Source organism: Camelus dromedarius, chromosome 7 (assembly GCF_036321535.1).
Source record: "Camelus dromedarius isolate mCamDro1 chromosome 7, mCamDro1.pat, whole genome shotgun sequence".
Taxonomy (NCBI): Eukaryota; Metazoa; Chordata; class Mammalia; order Artiodactyla; family Camelidae; genus Camelus; species Camelus dromedarius.
The window spans coordinates 72,581,948-72,599,822 of record NC_087442.1 but is presented as its reverse complement, the minus strand read 5'-3'; positions in this window follow the sequence as shown (position 1 = coordinate 72,599,822).

The window sequence follows — 17,875 nt, the reverse complement described above, 5'->3', positions numbered from 1 at the left end:
AACAAACTATTATACTTCCTGTCTATTCTTTTAAGGACCCACTCATATTTCCTAAAAATCATTTACTCTACAGCTCCCTCCCCTGTTCCCTATTAACACGACAAACGGTCCCTTGGTATTGTTGTCAAACCCAAGTTCCTGAGCCAAACTCACAGTGAGGCCAAACAAACTGAAACTGGAGTTTGAAGCAGAGAAGGTTTATTGCAAGGCCTAGCAAGGAGAACAAGCAGCTCATGCTCAAAAGACCTGAACTCTCCAATGGCTTTTAGGCAAAATTTTTAAAGACAGTGCTAGGGGAGAGGGCCTTAGAATGAGTGATCAGGCTCATGGACCTTCTGATTGGTAGATGGCGAGATAGCAGAGTGATGTTTCCAGAATCTCAGTCATCAACTTTCTGGTTCCAACCAGTATGGAGTGTCTGAGCTTGTGGTCAGCATTTAGTCACCATGCTCCACCTGGGTGAGGTTCTTAGTTTCTGCAGAACAACTCAAAGATATGCAAAAGATTGTTACCTATATCCCTTCAGGAGGAATTCATACTCTTGCCATCTGATCCTATTGTTCTAATTGTTAACTGCTTTTCAGCCTGCCCTTTGGAACTCAGGTAAAGCCTATGAGACTAAAGCCTTTTCTTTTACAGAGGGGCTTGTGTACATAGGAAGGCCCCACAGGGTCCTGCTTGGTTTCAGTATCCACCGGGAACTGGCACCAGGGCCACTGTGGATACTAAACTACACGAACACTCAAGTCTCATATATAAAATGGCATAACACAGTCCCTCCTTCTTATCCATGGGTTCCCATCCCTGAGTTCAAATCTGCAGATTCAACCAACAGTGGATGTGGAACACACGGACAGAAAGGACTGACTATATAAGCTTTCAAATCTTACCTCTTTTTGGGGGGTATTCAGTTTTTCCCCCTACAATGCCCCTGTGTGCATAATATTAAAAATTAATAAATTTGTATACCATTTCTCTTGTTAATCTGCCCATAATCAGTTTATTTCAAAGATTCAGATACAGAATCTAGGAGGGTAGTCTTATCCCCTGCATACATATACAAAATAAAATGATTTTTGCAAATGTTTTTTCTTTCAAAAATTAGTGGTTATTAAATATATTCCATAGCAATTAAAATAATTATATTGCATTTTATCTTCAGTTACAATCACTAACATCGTTGACTTTGTTATGAGTTTACATTTCTGGAAGGGTAATGCTTGTTTGCTGGTAGACTAGGCAAGTGTGATCTATAGACTGTTCACACCAACTGACAAGGAGGGACTGAGTTAAAAAAAATCTCCATTTGTCTCATGTTGTGACTCACTCTGTTATTTGCTACCAGAAACATCTAATGGGAACAGTACTACTTTCATTTTATGGCTATTCTTATGAGGCTGGCAAAGAAGTGAAATGGTGAGGCAAACCAAAACTACAAAATCTAATCTAGTTATTGAAATGTAACAGTAGGTACCTAGCTCTGTCGCTGTTAATGCCTGTTATTTTCCATTGATGCTGCTGATGAGTTACATGCACAGAAAATCATTTTTAGTTAGCAGTAATTATCCAGACTTCCTCTAATTTTCATGATGTTGATCAAATGTATGCTATTCCTTTCAATTATTCTGCAGTCTATGCAACATGCTACAGACCTAATATTTTATTGAAAAACTATCATTTTTGTCACAGCAAACTGCATGTGATGGAGATATCTATTAATAAATATTGAGATCATCATAATATCAATATTGTTAACTTCTGAACAAAATCAGTCTTTGAACAATCTGTAAGGATATTACATTTATTTTTCTTTGCTTCCAATACTATACAAATGAGAAATTTTCCTGCAAATGAAGAAAAAACCCAAACGTACATTTTGAAATCCAGTTGTCATAAGTTAAGGCTTCTGCTTAATGGTCATGACTAAATATTTCTTTTTTAAATACAGTATTTATAAAATTTATAAATAAATATAGTTGTAAGAAAATTTGTATTCTTTTCCAGAATCATAGATCTTGGATTTCTTATAAAATATAGTAATTTGTAGACAATTCTCTGTCTTCCAAAGATGAAAAGTTAGATTACAAGATGTTTTATTACTATAGATGACAGTGAAATTTTTGATGGTTATAGGGAAAAGGCAGATAGGAATAGATCCTCGGCTGATATCCAAGATACAATTTAACATTAACATTTGTCAGTCTTGAAAATGACTAGTTTTGGAGCAAACTAATTCACTGATCTCTTTTTAGCATAATATCACAATCTGTAGAAACCAAATAGAGTTAGATATATTTCTATCAGGAAACAACAAAAAGGTCTAAATTTATAAATACTTTAATTTTTGTCCTAACTGTGGTTAGTACTTTGTACTGTACTTAGTACTTTGCCAATTAGACAATATTTTTAAAAATATCTACTAAGTGTCAAGTATTATGATTATTATTCGAGACACAGAGCTGAAGATGGCATAGTCCTTGCCCTCATGGCACTCACAGTTTAAAATATAAGCTGGGCAATTACACAAGAACCAATGATAGAGGTACACAAAATATTCTCTATGAGCCTATAAGGAAGATGCATTAGTTTGTCTGAGGAAATCTAGAGAGACTTCATGGAGAAAAAAATCATGTTTCTTTTTGTTTGGGTTCACGGTAGGCAGATTAATGACCACCCAAAACTGTCCACATTCAACCCTCTGACACCTGTGAATATGTTACCTTACACACTAAGAGGAACTTTGAATATATGATTAAGATCTTGAGATAAGAAGACAGATGGGATTACTTAGTTCCCATAAGTGGAAGAAAAAGGAAAGGGTCAGAGAAGGAGATGTGAAGATAAAAGCAGAGGTTGAAGCGAGGTGGGGCCATGAGCCAAGGAATCAGGCAGTCTCTAGAAGTTGGAGAAAGGAAAGGAATGCAGTCTCCCAAGAACCTCCAGAAGGAACACAACCCTACTGTCTCCTTGACCAGTAACACTCTTTTGACCAATAACACTCATTTTGAACTTCTAAGCTTCAGAAATTATAGCATGATAAATGTGTGTAGTTTTAAGCCACTAAGTCTATGGTAACTTGTTACAGCAGCAATAGGAAACTAACACACTGTGTTTTTGTTTGTTTTACTATTTAACTTCTGAATACCCTTTCTATATTTTGGCAATTCTGCACTGTTTGACCTAGGAGCGAATAATGCCAGAGAGACTCACTTTCCTAGTGTCTCTGGCAAATAGAATGTGAGCCAGACTGCTAGGCTTGGTCATTCAGATCCTCTCACACACACCAGACCAATGGGAAAATCATCCTGAGAGTAGCAGTAGCAGTGCTGCCTGTATCCAGTTTCCGGGAAGCAGTAATGGTGCCAGTCCTGCCATCTTTGGTCCAGGGAAGAACAGCTGAATTGTAATCTCCAGCCTCATCTCCTTTTGTCCCTGTGGGGTTTTTGTCTTGTTTTGTTTCGTTTTGTTTTTGAGTTTGATTATCCAAATTGCTTAGTGATTTTCTGTTGTATTAGATGTACTTTCAAAGAATTCCCTTTTCTGCTTGAATGACCAAGAATCCATTTTTATTATTTTCAATAAAGTATGTTGAATGATACATAAAGGGGAAGAATAAAGATATAAGGCATGGAAGCATGAGAGAGCCAGAAGTGTTGAGATAAATCAAGCATATTAGCATTGCTGGAGTGTCAAATGTGGGGAGCTTGGTGGATGGGAATGATATTGTGCCAGTAGACAAGAAGCTAAGGGATCTTACAAGCCATGTAAATTAATTATTCAGATTGTTGATTTCATCCTATATTTAACAGTGGGGTTCATTGAAGAAATATCAACAAGAAACTGATATAATCAAATTTAGATGTTACAAGAAGATAAACAAGAAAAGCAATACAGAAAGTAGTAAGGAGACTATTTCAGCAATTAAAGGAAGAATTGTGGGTAGTTTGTATGAAATGGAGATAAAGAGAAAAGTGGGAAAGTTCTTTTTTCTTCTTCTTTTAATCTTAGGAGGAAATGATGGCTTTGTAATAAAATGGAGATAGGAAGTGAGATTGAAGGAGTAATCTAGGCTGACTTCTTATTTAGCTTTTCATGCTTTGAGTTTTTAATATACCTTTAGATATGCCTGGTAAACACTAATCTGAAATTCAGGAAAGGAGTGTGAGCAGAGGATATATATTGGGAGACATCCACTTCAAGGTAGTCACTGAAGCTTCAAGTATAGCAAAGAATTGCTGAAGAAAAGGTAAAATAAATGATTAAATTATAATAAATCTGGCACTTATTTGATCTCAAATCCATAGATAGTAAATCTATTTACTGAATAGTAGTTACACACACACACACACACACACACAATCTGTTTTTCTTGAAGGAAATTGAATAACTACGTATGTATCAATGTGGGCTAAGCAGTAGAGCAGTGACAGCAGATTCTGTTCCCGGTTGTTATGTTATATGAAGCATTTGAGTACCATCAAGAAATAAAAGTGAATGGCATTCTTTTAACACTTCACAAAAATTTCAATTACATGTAGGTAGAAATGAAATTTATTCAGTTTTCCCCCTTTTTTTAGTAATATTTAATAAATTCAGCTAGCCAGCCTAACTGTGTTTGACATTGGCTGCAAAGCATAGCATAGTGATGAAACATTTTTATGGACAAGAAGAAATAAAGAATGTTGGAATATATATCAAAGATTATGTGAATTATGATACCATTGGGGTTGAAAGGACACTTTAAAAGAAATAAAGAAATGAAATAAAGTACTAATTTGAATTTCAAACATTCTGCTTCTACTGGCTTGAATTTTGGACTTGTAGGATTTATAGGAAAGCAATGACTTAGAAAATTAGTTCTATCAGGTATGTTCAAGTAGGGGCATTTTTTTTTTAACGTTGCCCAGAAGATAACTTTATTCTCATTCTGTCATCAGGAACCACAGGATAAGACAAAAGAAAATGAGTCAGAACTATCATAAAAGGATTTCATGGTACAAATAAGAATAGGGCAGCAAATTAAACATTTGATTATTTAATTAGTATTTTGCATTGAACATACTTCTTTGGAGATATTTTAAAAAATAGTATCAATTCTTGTCCTTTCAGTTTTGCCAAGTTTATTTTTGGTTCTCTAAATACAATTTTCCCTGTCCTGTAGTATTCCAAAACCTCTTAAGTCAGACACCCAACCATTCCCTTCATTTAAAGCAGTGGTTCTCAACTCTATAATACCAAAAGTTACTCTTTTACACTAAATTTTCAATGCAGAAACATTGGAGTTGAAGATCAGAATCAGAAGTTTGTGAAAGTTTCCCTGGTAGTTTTGGTGCACAGCTTCTCATAGGAGAAACTGAACTAGGGAACTTGCACCTAGTACAATCTCTAATCCTTTCCACTTTCTCTGTCTTCCAAGGAGTGTAGTTTGTGCTGTTACTGGGACTGTTGATGAGCTGAGCAAATGTCACAGGTGGAGAGGTAGAAACAAAAGAATGGAGAGAATCCAAGTGTCTTAATATAAGAATTACAGAAAGGAGAGAACACTAGAAAATCAACATAGACATGGACAAGGCTGAAGAGCTTAGGAAAGTGTTTTTAATGCTACTTTTCTCTATGTTGCTGTTCTGAATAAGAAGAAAGAAAAGCTTAAGGATGGAAAATAAATAGTGACAATGGCTGACAGTTGAGTCATCAAGAAGTGCCAGAGCATAGCAGAGGATAAACTGAATTTGAATAAGGAGTGTAAGTAGGGATGTATGGCTGATAAGATCTTTTAATCATATCAAAGCAAACTTAACGTACCTAAAACAGTGTCAGCCTTGAGAGTTCTCAGAAGTTTCTCTAAGGGCAGCCAGCAAGTTAGGCTCAATTTTATTCAGAATTATGGTCCAAGTTTCCTGAAACGTGGTCTCCCTCCTTGCCATCCACACTGTTCTTTCTTTTCTCTTCTCGTTCTGTGTAATCATTGTGCTCTAAACTTAACAAGAGTGAGCATAGATTTATGCTGTAAATATAAATCGAGACCCGAGGGAACCCGAGTTGTTTTTACTTCTTTGCCTTATAGCTGTAATACAGTGTGGTAATTAGACATTATGGGATGTCTGCTGTATAAATTTTCTCACTTCTTTGATATTTTTTCTTAGATATATGCTATTCTTTATTATAGCTTCATAGTTACCTAGTTTGGGAATATGTCATAGTTTGTTCCACAAGTTCCCTATAGATGAAAATTTGTATTGTGTAATAGAATGAATTATAGTCCTGATTCTTTACTCCTCTATAGTAATATTAAGTACATATCCCTTCTTCATGATATGTGATACATGCTGACCAAACCCTGAATTTTGTTTTGTCTAGGTGATTTGCTTTGGTAGAGAGTATTTTGGTGGACCTGAGGCAAGTGAGGCTCGAGAAAAGCTAATACGTTTTGGGCTTGTTCTCTTGGCGTCTGCCCTGTGTAGCCCACTGGTCCCAGATAAGGAACAGCTTAGGCAACCAACCTGTACTCACCGTAATTTGGAGCCAAGGCCAGATATGTCTCTCTGAAAATCCCAGCTAGCTAGCAAAAACATGAGCAGGGAATAAACGAGTACTTTTGTAAGTCACTGAGATTTGTTGTGATTTGTAATGGAAAATTCTTGTGATAATAAATGACTAATACAAGTTGCCACTTAAAAGTGGCTTGTTACAATGAATCGCTCTGGCATAGACTACTACATTTTTCCCAGTGTGCTTTTGGAGTGGATCCCCAGAAGTGAGATTGCTATGTTAAAGGGTAAATGTATTTGGAATTTTACTGAATTTTTTTGATGCCTGTTAAATGTTAAAATCTATTTTAATTTCCTGTTTGCAATGTACCTTTTCCTCAGAGGCTCATCAGTGATGTTATGCTTTCAAACTTTGATTTTTGTTTATCCTTAGGTAATCAATGGTATTTAACAAAAGATTAATTTGCATTTTTCTAATTACAAGCAAGATTACATCACTTTATATAGAGTTTATAATACACACACACATTTTCTGGTTTAATATAAGAAAGCTATTGATTTCCATATTTTAATTTTATAACTTACTACTTCATAAAATTCACTTATTGTGCTAGTTTTTACATTTACTTTTTGAAATCTTCCTGATACATAATCACATCAACTGCAAATATATAACTCACCTTACCGGTTCCTCATCGGTTCTTATTAGGTGAGATCATTTTGAAATTCATTCTTTCTGGCTTTTGATATCAACAAGCTTTTTTTTTTTTATTTAACTTATGAGACCTAAGTTAAAGGAAAGTCTTTTATTTCCCCATCTCTTAGCTTTTTGAAAAAAAGATGCTGTACTAAGGCATTATAACTGTCTTTATTTTCTTATGTTCATTTTAAGTTGTTTATATAATTAATATGAAGGTAGAATTCACTTGACACTTACTTTGTAAAATATTTTAATTAGTGGCCTTATGCCTTTGATTTGAAACTTAACAAATACATCCTTAATATACAAATGGAAAAGCTACGTACTCTAGAGATAGTACTTTCCACTTGCAGTCTTATTTTTGTTTCTAAATGTCCATTATCACATATAATCATCTCATAGTAATAAAAGAAAATGCCCATGAACATTTCAGTTTTTTACTGAATAGCATGTAGGAAAATGTTTTTATTATCCTGTGTATGTTATCTTCTCTTAATGAAAGCTGTTATGAATGAAAGCTTGTATGTTTTCTAGAGTTAGAAAATAATAAGATATGAGGAGTCACCTACTTCATAAAACTTATCAACATTATACCTTATTTTATTAGAATAAGTATGAAAAACACTTAGAAAATTGGTCTCAAAGAAGAAATGGGTTAATTCAATCAATTTTTAAAATTTTATATTTTTTTAGAATCTAGAGTTCTCAAACAAGATCCAGGAACAGAGTTTTTGTTATGGTACAAGATAATTAAGTAGAGAAAAAATTAAATGAGTGAACTGAATATTTGGAAGCTGTTATAATGATATTCAATATTTTGGGTCATTTATATGCTTATTATAGAACAGCTCAAAATAACTCCAAGCTTTATATTCTCCCCATACTCCCAACTCTAGATCCTTTGTTGAATATTTTTGCCTTTAGAACTATGTTAAGAACAGCATGTGCTCAAAAATTCTTTCCCAATTTATGAACATCTTGTCCATTTTTCTATAGGAAATGTACTAAAGTTTTCGAAAGCTATCTAAAAGTAATCTTTTCTTCCCCTAAAATTTATAAGCTTCTATCACTCTCGCTTCTGGAAGAAATTATTTCAAGGGTAAATCTTTTGTTGTTCAACAGGATTATTTGTCTTTTGAAAGTCCTAATTTAAACTCTAAGTGACTTGCCCTCCCTCCTTAGAAAGAGTAGTGAGTTTCATAGATGTGTTTGATGAATCTCTGGCTATAGTCATTTTGCTGAGGTTGTAAATTGGAAGCAGGAGCCTCTCAGGTAGTGGAAGTGGATTTTCCTACATTTGAGTTCTGTACAGAGTAGCCCCTTCCTGGAAGGAATTGAAAGAAGGACCTTTGCAATGTCTCTATGTCATATCACTTGATTGGAATTGCTTAAGTCTAGATGCAGTAGGTGAAGAGAAATATAGCAGGTCAATGAAAATAGAGAAACGGTCATACACAAAGATGGGGCTTCTTCAGCTTGGATCTGGAGTAGAAGCAAAGAGGACCAGAGAACCCCAATCACCTTGATGTTATCAACTAACAACTTGCTAGTGCCCAGAAAAATAGTGCCCGACTCTAAGGTGTCTAGGAATTTTAAAGTATTTGTTGGCCAGAGTTCTTTACTTTCTTTCTGACCCCCTCTAGGAAAATGATGTAGCAGATATAAATAAATACTAAGCTGTCTTTTTTTTGAAAACCTCCTATGTTCCAAATAGCGTGACAGGCAGTTTATATCATGGGTGTTGGAATCTAGAAGACTTGGAGTTACTGTTTATTAGTTCTGAGCTTCAGTTTTCCTCTTCTGTAAATTTGTGTTGATAATACTCATTTTATACAATATTTACAAGTATTGCTGATAATGTGTTTTAGTGCTGGAACAGTTTTTAGAACACAGATGGCAGTTAAAGGTGATGGTAGTTGTGGTGACCTTATTATTATCATTGTAAATATTATATTGTCATTATCATTGATTATTATTTTAAATAGTGTATTCTTACTTGCAAGGACAGGGCAAAGATTTTACAAGACTTAGCCACTTTGTACTAAATACTTGGCAAAGCCACACTACAGTTAAATCTGACACTGCCCTTTCTAGGCTAAGCTAGTATGGCTGAATGAGGAGAACATACACAACATTGCTGACTGGCCAGACTTTAATTCAGGGTGATGATCCTCAAGGGGACCCTTAATGCTACCATTTCTCCTACTTTATTAATGTTTTGATTCCTGCTCCACTCATCCTGTTGTCACACAAGCATGCCATCACTTCTCCAATCTTAAAAAAGTAAAACTCTGCTCTTAAAACCCATATCTTCCATTAACTACCACAGCATTTCTTTGCTCTCCTTTGCGGTAAAGCTCCTTGAGGGATTTCCATTCTGTCCACTTCCAACCTCTCTCTTCCCATTCTTTTGTAAACCCACCACTCTACAGAAACTCTCTCACCAAATTTACCATTGATTTCCTGGTTGTTTAGTTCACAGTTAACTCTCATTTCTCATCTTACTTGACTTATCTGAAGTATTTCATATTTGATCACTGTTTTCTCTTTGACTGTAAAATAGGGATAGTGATAAGGTCTACTTCTCATAGTCATTTTAGGGATTAAATAAAAGCATGTATTTTGCATAGCTTTATAACCTATGATGTCCTATAAACATGTTCGTTATTTTCACCTGATAATTTCAAAATAAGTGAAATCATTAGAAAAAGGAGAGTACTTATTACAGCAAATGTATATGATGAAACTAAAATAGAACCCTCAGTAAGGTGAATGGAAAGGACTACAAAAAATTCTATGTATCCACATGCATTCAATGGTATAATACATAGATATTGATATCAATCCATCTTTTTCTCTCTTAATTATAATCTACCTAATATTTTATTCTGGAACTTCACAAAGGAAGACATTATGAAAGTGTTCTAGATGTCAAAGTCCTTTATATTCCCTATTTTGAACTCTCCTAGTATAACGTCCCTATCTCTATAGTTAGCTCCCTTTCTTGAATTCCGAAACAATTTTTGTATCATCATTCAGTTACTAAATCTCTCTTCATTTGTCTAATCTGCTCTTTAAACCACCAGTTTTTTTAAAAATATTGAGGCATAATTTACATATGATAAAATTCTCACTTTTTGGTGTGTAGGTTTATGAAGTTTTAAAAATGTGTATAAACACATAACCACCAAATTATCAAGATGTAAACAATTTCATCACTCCAAAAAAACCTCTCATGCCTCTTTGTGGACGCGCCTGTCCATTCCCATCCCTTTGTGACTACTTGAATGGAATTAAAATTACCTTTTATGGATTTAAATTTTTTTTGTATTATTTCCAGAAGTACACTGATTTTTTAATTTTATTCAAATCTGTTTGATGTTTAAATTTGGTTTATGATTCCTTGTATGCATTTTCATGCTTGACTTTTTTCCTTCAAGTCTATTAAGCAAACTAATTTTTCTTTATCTAACAATTTCATTATTTGAAGATTTTGTGAGCCTGATTTTTCTCTCCATTATTTCTGCTTATTCTTGTTTATGAATAGCTAGATAGACTGTGTTTATTTTGACTGTGAGATGTTACTTTTCCTCGGAATTTTATCCTTTTTATCCATTGTTTGAGGGCCAAAATGGAAGGTGGCTTATACTAAAGAGAATCTAAATTTGCTTCTGCATATTTTTGGCTTGAGGTTTTTTCTGGACTTCCTATTTCTTGTGAAAGTGTGCTAGAAAACTGTGAAGATCATCTATAGTTCCAAATTTTTAATGATTATTATTTTCTCCCCTCTGGTAAGCACCAGGATCTAAGACAGCTGGTATTTTTTATTCCCTAGTTTATTAATTTATTCTCTGAATTTATTTATAATTCACTTCTACACTAGTTGTATAGCCTTTTGAGGGCTATGTTGTAAAGAAGTTGGCCTTGCACAAAAAGAGATCTGAACTTTCCCCTACAGTTTGTAGTGCAGAGTCTAGCTATGCTGGATTTTAGGGATAAGACTGGATGGACACACCAAATAGTCCTGGGATGTGGGCTGGCCATGCTAGAAAGACTGACAATGTGACTTAAAGGCTGGGGCTTTGATCATGTGGTGTCAGTCAGCCTGGAGATTAAAACCAGCCACATGTCCATTAAATCAGTCAATCAAGTCTATGCAATGGAGCTGCAATAAAATGCTGAATACAGAAGCTCAGGTGAGCTTCCCCAGTTGGCAGTATTCCATGTCTATTTTCACAATTACTGCTGGCAAAATAATGTGTTCTGACTCCATGGAAGCAAGGACACAAGAAACTCCATGTTTGGAACCCTCTTGGACTTCTTCCTATGAGCTTCTCCCTTTAGCTAGTTTTAATCTGCATTTTCCCTTGTAATAAAGTCTAACCAGTGACTTCTGTGAGTCCTTCTGATACATCAGTGAAACCGAAAGTGAGTTTGCAACCCCAGGAAATTGCAGTAGCTGTCAGAAGGGATGGTGGTCTTCTGGTGGACTGTGCCCTCAAACTTTATAGTTTGGCTCCTCTGGATGAGGGCCTGGTTTTAGATAGTAATTATCTCACTAAGTACCACACCTTGGCCATGCCCAGGATTTAGATCTCTTTTACCTTCTCCTAGCAGGTCTTGTGTACCAATGGCTTCCCCCAGTTGACAAGTGTATGCAGATGACAGGCTACTATGGCACTCTTCTTCTTTCTCATTCCTGTCTTCTTCTTCCCTGCCTAAAAATGTATTACTTTCTTGCTAGCTCAACAACGTTTGTTAAAACTTTGCTTTGGTTTTGTTTTATTTTGACTTTTTTCCTTAGTGGAAGAATTGGTTTGATTATCTAGCCAACCATATTACTGTAAACAGATGCTTATTTTATTTAAAATATTAAGTTTGAGGAACTTTTGGATAAGCAGACGTTAATGATCAGCAAAGAGCTAAAAATGTGAAATAAGGAAATGCACAACTAGAGCTGAAGAAAGAGTTTAGAAACAGATACATAAAATGTGTTTTTTGCTAGTGTATATATTGCTTTGAAGCCATAGGAGAAAACAGAAATACTTAGTGCAAGAAAAAAAAGAGTATTTAGGAGTGAATCCTAAATGAGGAGAAGGAAAGAACAATATTTGTGATGCAGACAGTGCAAGTCAGAGAGTTAAGAAAAAGATAAGGAATGAAACAAAGCAAATAAACCAAGAAAAGAATATTAATTCACAGAATTCATGGAATTAACTCAAGTAGTAATCTGAACTGCCCTGCAGTTATGGTAACTTTCAGTTCTATATAACCAAATTATTTCTAAAGAAAGATTAGATGTATCCTCCATCTGTATTTAAAATAGATAAATATTTAGAAGGACTGATGGAATATTTGAATCATATTTCCACAAACATCTGAACCTAGTAGTAAACTACGGGGTTGGCATTATAAAAGGCTTAATCTACAATCATGAAAATATAATCTATGGAATGTACAAAATGACATCATAGAGATACTTAACAATGTGATGCTAAATTATTCTCTTATAGTAAGAGGGCACCAGGAAAGAAAATGAGATTATTTCCAGAACATTATCTCTAGGCTTGAAACTTAACTCTATTTGTATAGGAAAATCTTAATAGAAATTATGGGATTAAATAAGGGATATTAAAATATTTGATAAAAACCCAAGCCAACCACATAAATCTAGTATGCAATTTTATCCAACAATAAAGTGAAACAAGATGGCAACACTTCCAACTTTCTTGAATTGCCATAGAATCTGATCTTACTGTACTGGGCTCTAGTTTCTCTAGAAGAGATGGTCAAATGGTTAAATCAGCTTTAAAGCTCTCCAAGTAATATTGGCAAATCAACCTTTCAATGTAAAAATTGTATACACTATGATAATGTGCAATAGCAACAACAAAACAGAAAGTGGGGAATTTTAAAACACAGGAACAAAAAAGCAACTATAGCTTCGAAGCACACATAAAAAGCAACCATATCATAAATGAAGGCATTCTAAACAAGGTCTTCCTTTTTGAAGCAATTATACTATATCTGATTAAGCAGCCAAATTCATTTTGGGGCTTTATTTTTACTATACTAAAAGAGTTTTCAATTGTTTAGTGTATATTTACCTATTACTTTGGGCTTTGGCACCATGTAGGACATAAGGCATTGTGGTTTTTGTTGCTATTTTGATTGGTTTTTGCTTTTCTTGGTAAAACCTTGGCTGCTTTGTGTTTACAGAGGCTTATGACAGCAAAATGTTTAAGTCAATGTGCTGCATATTGGCCTCTATCGTATGCAAGTTTTTTGTCTGTCCTCATGACTTTCAGTTACAATGACTGTACAATTTGAACTCAGTTTCTCATAATTGATTTGAGGATGAAATTAATTTTCATGAAACTTTTGCTCAAATATTGCCATCCTAAAGTAGATGTATTTTACTGATCACAATTTGTCATCTACACACTCTTTGGATTTTAAGTGAGGTATAGTCATTTTATTTTTCCTATCATAAATGGGTACAATATAAAGTGCATTCTGCTTTGGAAAGAGTGATTGAAGCTATCTCCCTACATAAAGCACTTTGGCTGAAAGGTGCTGTGTTCCTGAAATACGCTTTTATTATTTATTGACTCACAATCCTGTAATAATTTTTCTGAAGCACTTATTTGTTTTGTAAATATTGTGTTTTCATTTTGAAAGTATTTAGCATGCTGGGAACATTTCCACTTAGAAAATTAACATAATGGCCTTTCAAAGAATGTTTTGTTTGAGTAACCAATGATGAAACCTGCTCTCTGGGCTCAGGCAAGCATTTGAGAACATGTTATGGTTTAGTTGTGAACATTGTCAAAGTGGTTAAAATAGACAAGGTAATTATACACACTAAAGGGAATGAATTGTGTTGAGTTTGGGAGAGGAAAATCAGGAGCGTTAGCAGTCTGAAATTTAACCTTTTACTTTATTTAATATGTCAAGGTATGATTGTCAAAAGCATTTAAAGACGTTTTTGTTTTTTGTTTTGTTTTGTTTTAAATCAACAGAAAGAGAAGGCTAATTTTAAAATCCTGTTAATGGCTAGCCAGGTACATGAAATTCACTAAATCTCTGCTGAATGCATTAGTCTGTAAATGTAAACTGTGTTGTCTTAACCCAGTCCTGTGGCTGGTAAATGAATTATCTCTTGATAAGAAAATACATAGAATAGTACTTTGCACATAATAAGTAGTACTAAATATCTCTTTTGTGATCTAACAAAAAATATCCTCTATCCCACAGTGAGCAATTTAGGGTTGACTCGTTTCCTGAACTCCCTGGACTATGTATGTATGAGTCCTTGATGCACCTGTTCTGACTTTGAATCTTTATCTAATGTTGGAGTCCTGGTAGCTAGAGAACATACCTCCTTAAAGCAGGTAGATATTTTACGAACAGTTCATACTCAGCAAATCAATTTTGTCCTGGCAATCAGTTACTTTTTCCTGTGAAGTTTTACTTTTATTAATGTAAATGTCAACATCTTTGAGCCTACTTCCCTGGCTGCCCTATCTAAAGTAGCCATGACACCTCAGCACTTTATTATATATATTATTTTTATTTTCTAGGGCTTAGTGTCATCTAATATGTCATGTTCATTTGTTTGTTTACTTTTGTGTTTTCTTTCTTTTCTACCTAGACTGTAAGTTGGCTTATCTTACTCACCATTAGATCTCCAGAACTGTGTTGGCACATAGTAGGCACTGAATTCATCCTCTTTAAATATATGCATGAGTCCTGAAAATGTGCAGTTACCCCTGAGGTAGAAGAAAGCAAGCACATTTCCTTGAAAAAGGAATCCATTGGTATTCCTTTTTCTTCTATATAATTTGTAACTATTGCAGTGGAGTTTCTGACAACAAAGGGAATGATATTTATTCATTTATTTGCATAGGTTTTTTATCTTAATTCTAGCAATTTGCAGTACGGAGATACTACTTCTGGACTGCATTTAAACAATGTCTTTAAGGAATATCTAAGATTCCACGAGTCGGTGAGGAGTTAGGAACTGCCTCTTCCTGAGTAGATAGATGACATGCAGTTTGAATATGGAAAATATTGGGGGATGGAAGAAAATTGGTGTATTAATGTGGCAGTAGCAAGGAGTTCAGAAAAGAAGGAAATTATTTTGATGACTTATTTTAATGACTATAAATTGCAGCTTAGCAAACTGGAAGCAGACTACTCAGTATAAAGTGAGTCTAAATAAGTAAGACTGAATATAATTGGACATTTAATAAGCATTTGTTAGAATGAATGCAAACTGAAGTACTTTTTTAAAAAAATAACAACTTTATGTTATTTCATATCCAGGAAGGCTTACCAACAGGAATGATCACCAACACCCATTTATTGATTTATTTCTCCCAATTAAAATTTAATTCATATAAACTTCTAGGTGCTTTGTAAGAAATATTTAGTAGATTTTTACTACTATAGAAAATTATTAGTAGATGGTTGATTTTGAGTTAAATGATCCTTGTGCTTGATAGGCAAATATTCAAAATGTTATTACTTTTGCTAATAATAATAAATGGGGTTAGAGAAGACAAACTGTTTAGACAGGAGTTTACTGATGTTTTTAAAAGTCACTAAAATTATTACATGGTAATCATAAACCTTTATTTTTTGTTTACTATAGCACATGAGATGAACTGCCTAAGATGGTTTGGGTTGGTTGTGATGTAGGGTGAGTGAGATTAATATGTTTTAAAATGACAAGTCATATGTCATAAAAATCCTCTTGAGTTTAACAAATGGATTTTTTCTTGTTAATAAACTCATCTAATTGTATTTAAAAGGTTAATGGGGGAAATTATCTTACTTCAGGGAGAGAATTGTTAGACTTAGAATCCTTTCCTCAGAGTGATAGTGAGTGACCTTTACTGAAGGTTCTACCAAGATTATTAAAAATGGGCCAATTATGGAAAATGATTATCTTTTGAATTAACCACTGATTATCAGCTAGTTACAGAGAATGTCAGTTTCAGGAAAATAAATAGATAGTAATTTGTTTCAGTATCTCCTACATTTTTAGAAGTGGCCAGAGGCTGTTAATCTCTGCAGTGTAGAATGTCTTACATATTCTACTATAATTCCTCAAGAGATTGGACTCATTTGGAAATAAGGTCACTTTTGAAATGTCATCTCTGAACAAGTAGCTTATGGTGAACTCATACAATTATAGTTACTGAATTATTTGCCATTTCAAATGGAAGAAATAAAATTGAAATAGTAAAAATCAAAGGATTATTGATGATAGAAATGGGAACAGCATAATATAGTATAACAACAATTACAGTAGCAAGCAATAGTAAAGCAGTATAATATTAGTTCCAACATATTTAGTGCTTTCTAATGGCCAGATTCTTTCACACATAATCTCTTATTCTCACAATAATCTTGTAAAATAAGTAAGATAATCCTAATTATTAGACTAGAAATTCTAAGCTTAAAGAGATTTAGTAACTTGTCTCTTGTCCCACAGTTGATATGTGGCAGAGCTAGAATGTTGACCTAGATCTCTCTTGAGTCTAAATATTGTGCTTTGAAAGATTAAAATATGTTTAATGACTATTTGCAAAATGCCAATATTAATATATGCCTCCTAGTATATTTATAATAATGAGATAAGACAGATACTGAGTACTAAAGTACTGAGCAGTATCTTCCCATAGACTGTGTTAAATAAACATTAATTACCTTTATTATTATTATAATTATGATAATTTTTAATATTTTATTTTGAAACAATCAACTATTCAGTTTTCAAATCTATCTCTATTTCACTTTTGTGCTGCTTATATTGAGAAACATCTTACTGATTTTATTTGAAAATGAAAATCTGCCTAGAGAAGAAGAATATTTATTAGTACTGTATGTGTATTTTGTTTCCCAAGAAGCTTATATTTTTATGAAATTTATTGAATGTTAATATATTTTATTGGTTTTCCATTAAATATGGTTTATAAAGATTACTTTATTGCCATAAGAGCACATAACATTCAGCCATAGGAAATAATAAACAGTTCAGGTGGAAGAGGAAAGAGAAACTACAAAGAGATAACCCTCATAATTCTAAACTATTATTTTATTTTTCCAGTAATATTTAGTTGTTACTGATAATACCTGTTCAACATGATTTCCCCCCATTTTCTTTCATTGTTATGAATTTATCAAATTGTTAAGTGGAGCATAGGGTGCTGGATAGTGATCCTCAATTCAACAACAGACCACGAGAGAAACTAAAATAGAGTTTATTACTCACAGTTCTTCGAGGAAGCACCAGGAACACCTTGAAAGGCCACATGGATAGATCAAGGCAAAGTGTAGACAGAGAGGAAGAGACAGGGAAGACACATACTTTTGTTAGGGTCCATGGGTTGAGTGCTTCAGGGTTTCTGACTAGGGTGGAATCGGTCAATTCAAGCTATCAAAGGGGATTTTGGTAAACCCCATAGTGATCTTATCTATATGGTAAACTCCTTACAGGTCTTACCTAAGGGGAGCATAAGAGAAAGGCCATGGGAGACAAGGGAGACTGTTGATCACAAGGGCTGTTGGGGAAGACGTATCAGGAACTTACATTTGGCCTGTTACTCTACAGACTGCTACCTAGCGTATGCACTTGCATGAGTGGCTAGTGTCAGTTTAATGTCACTGCAGCCTTTTA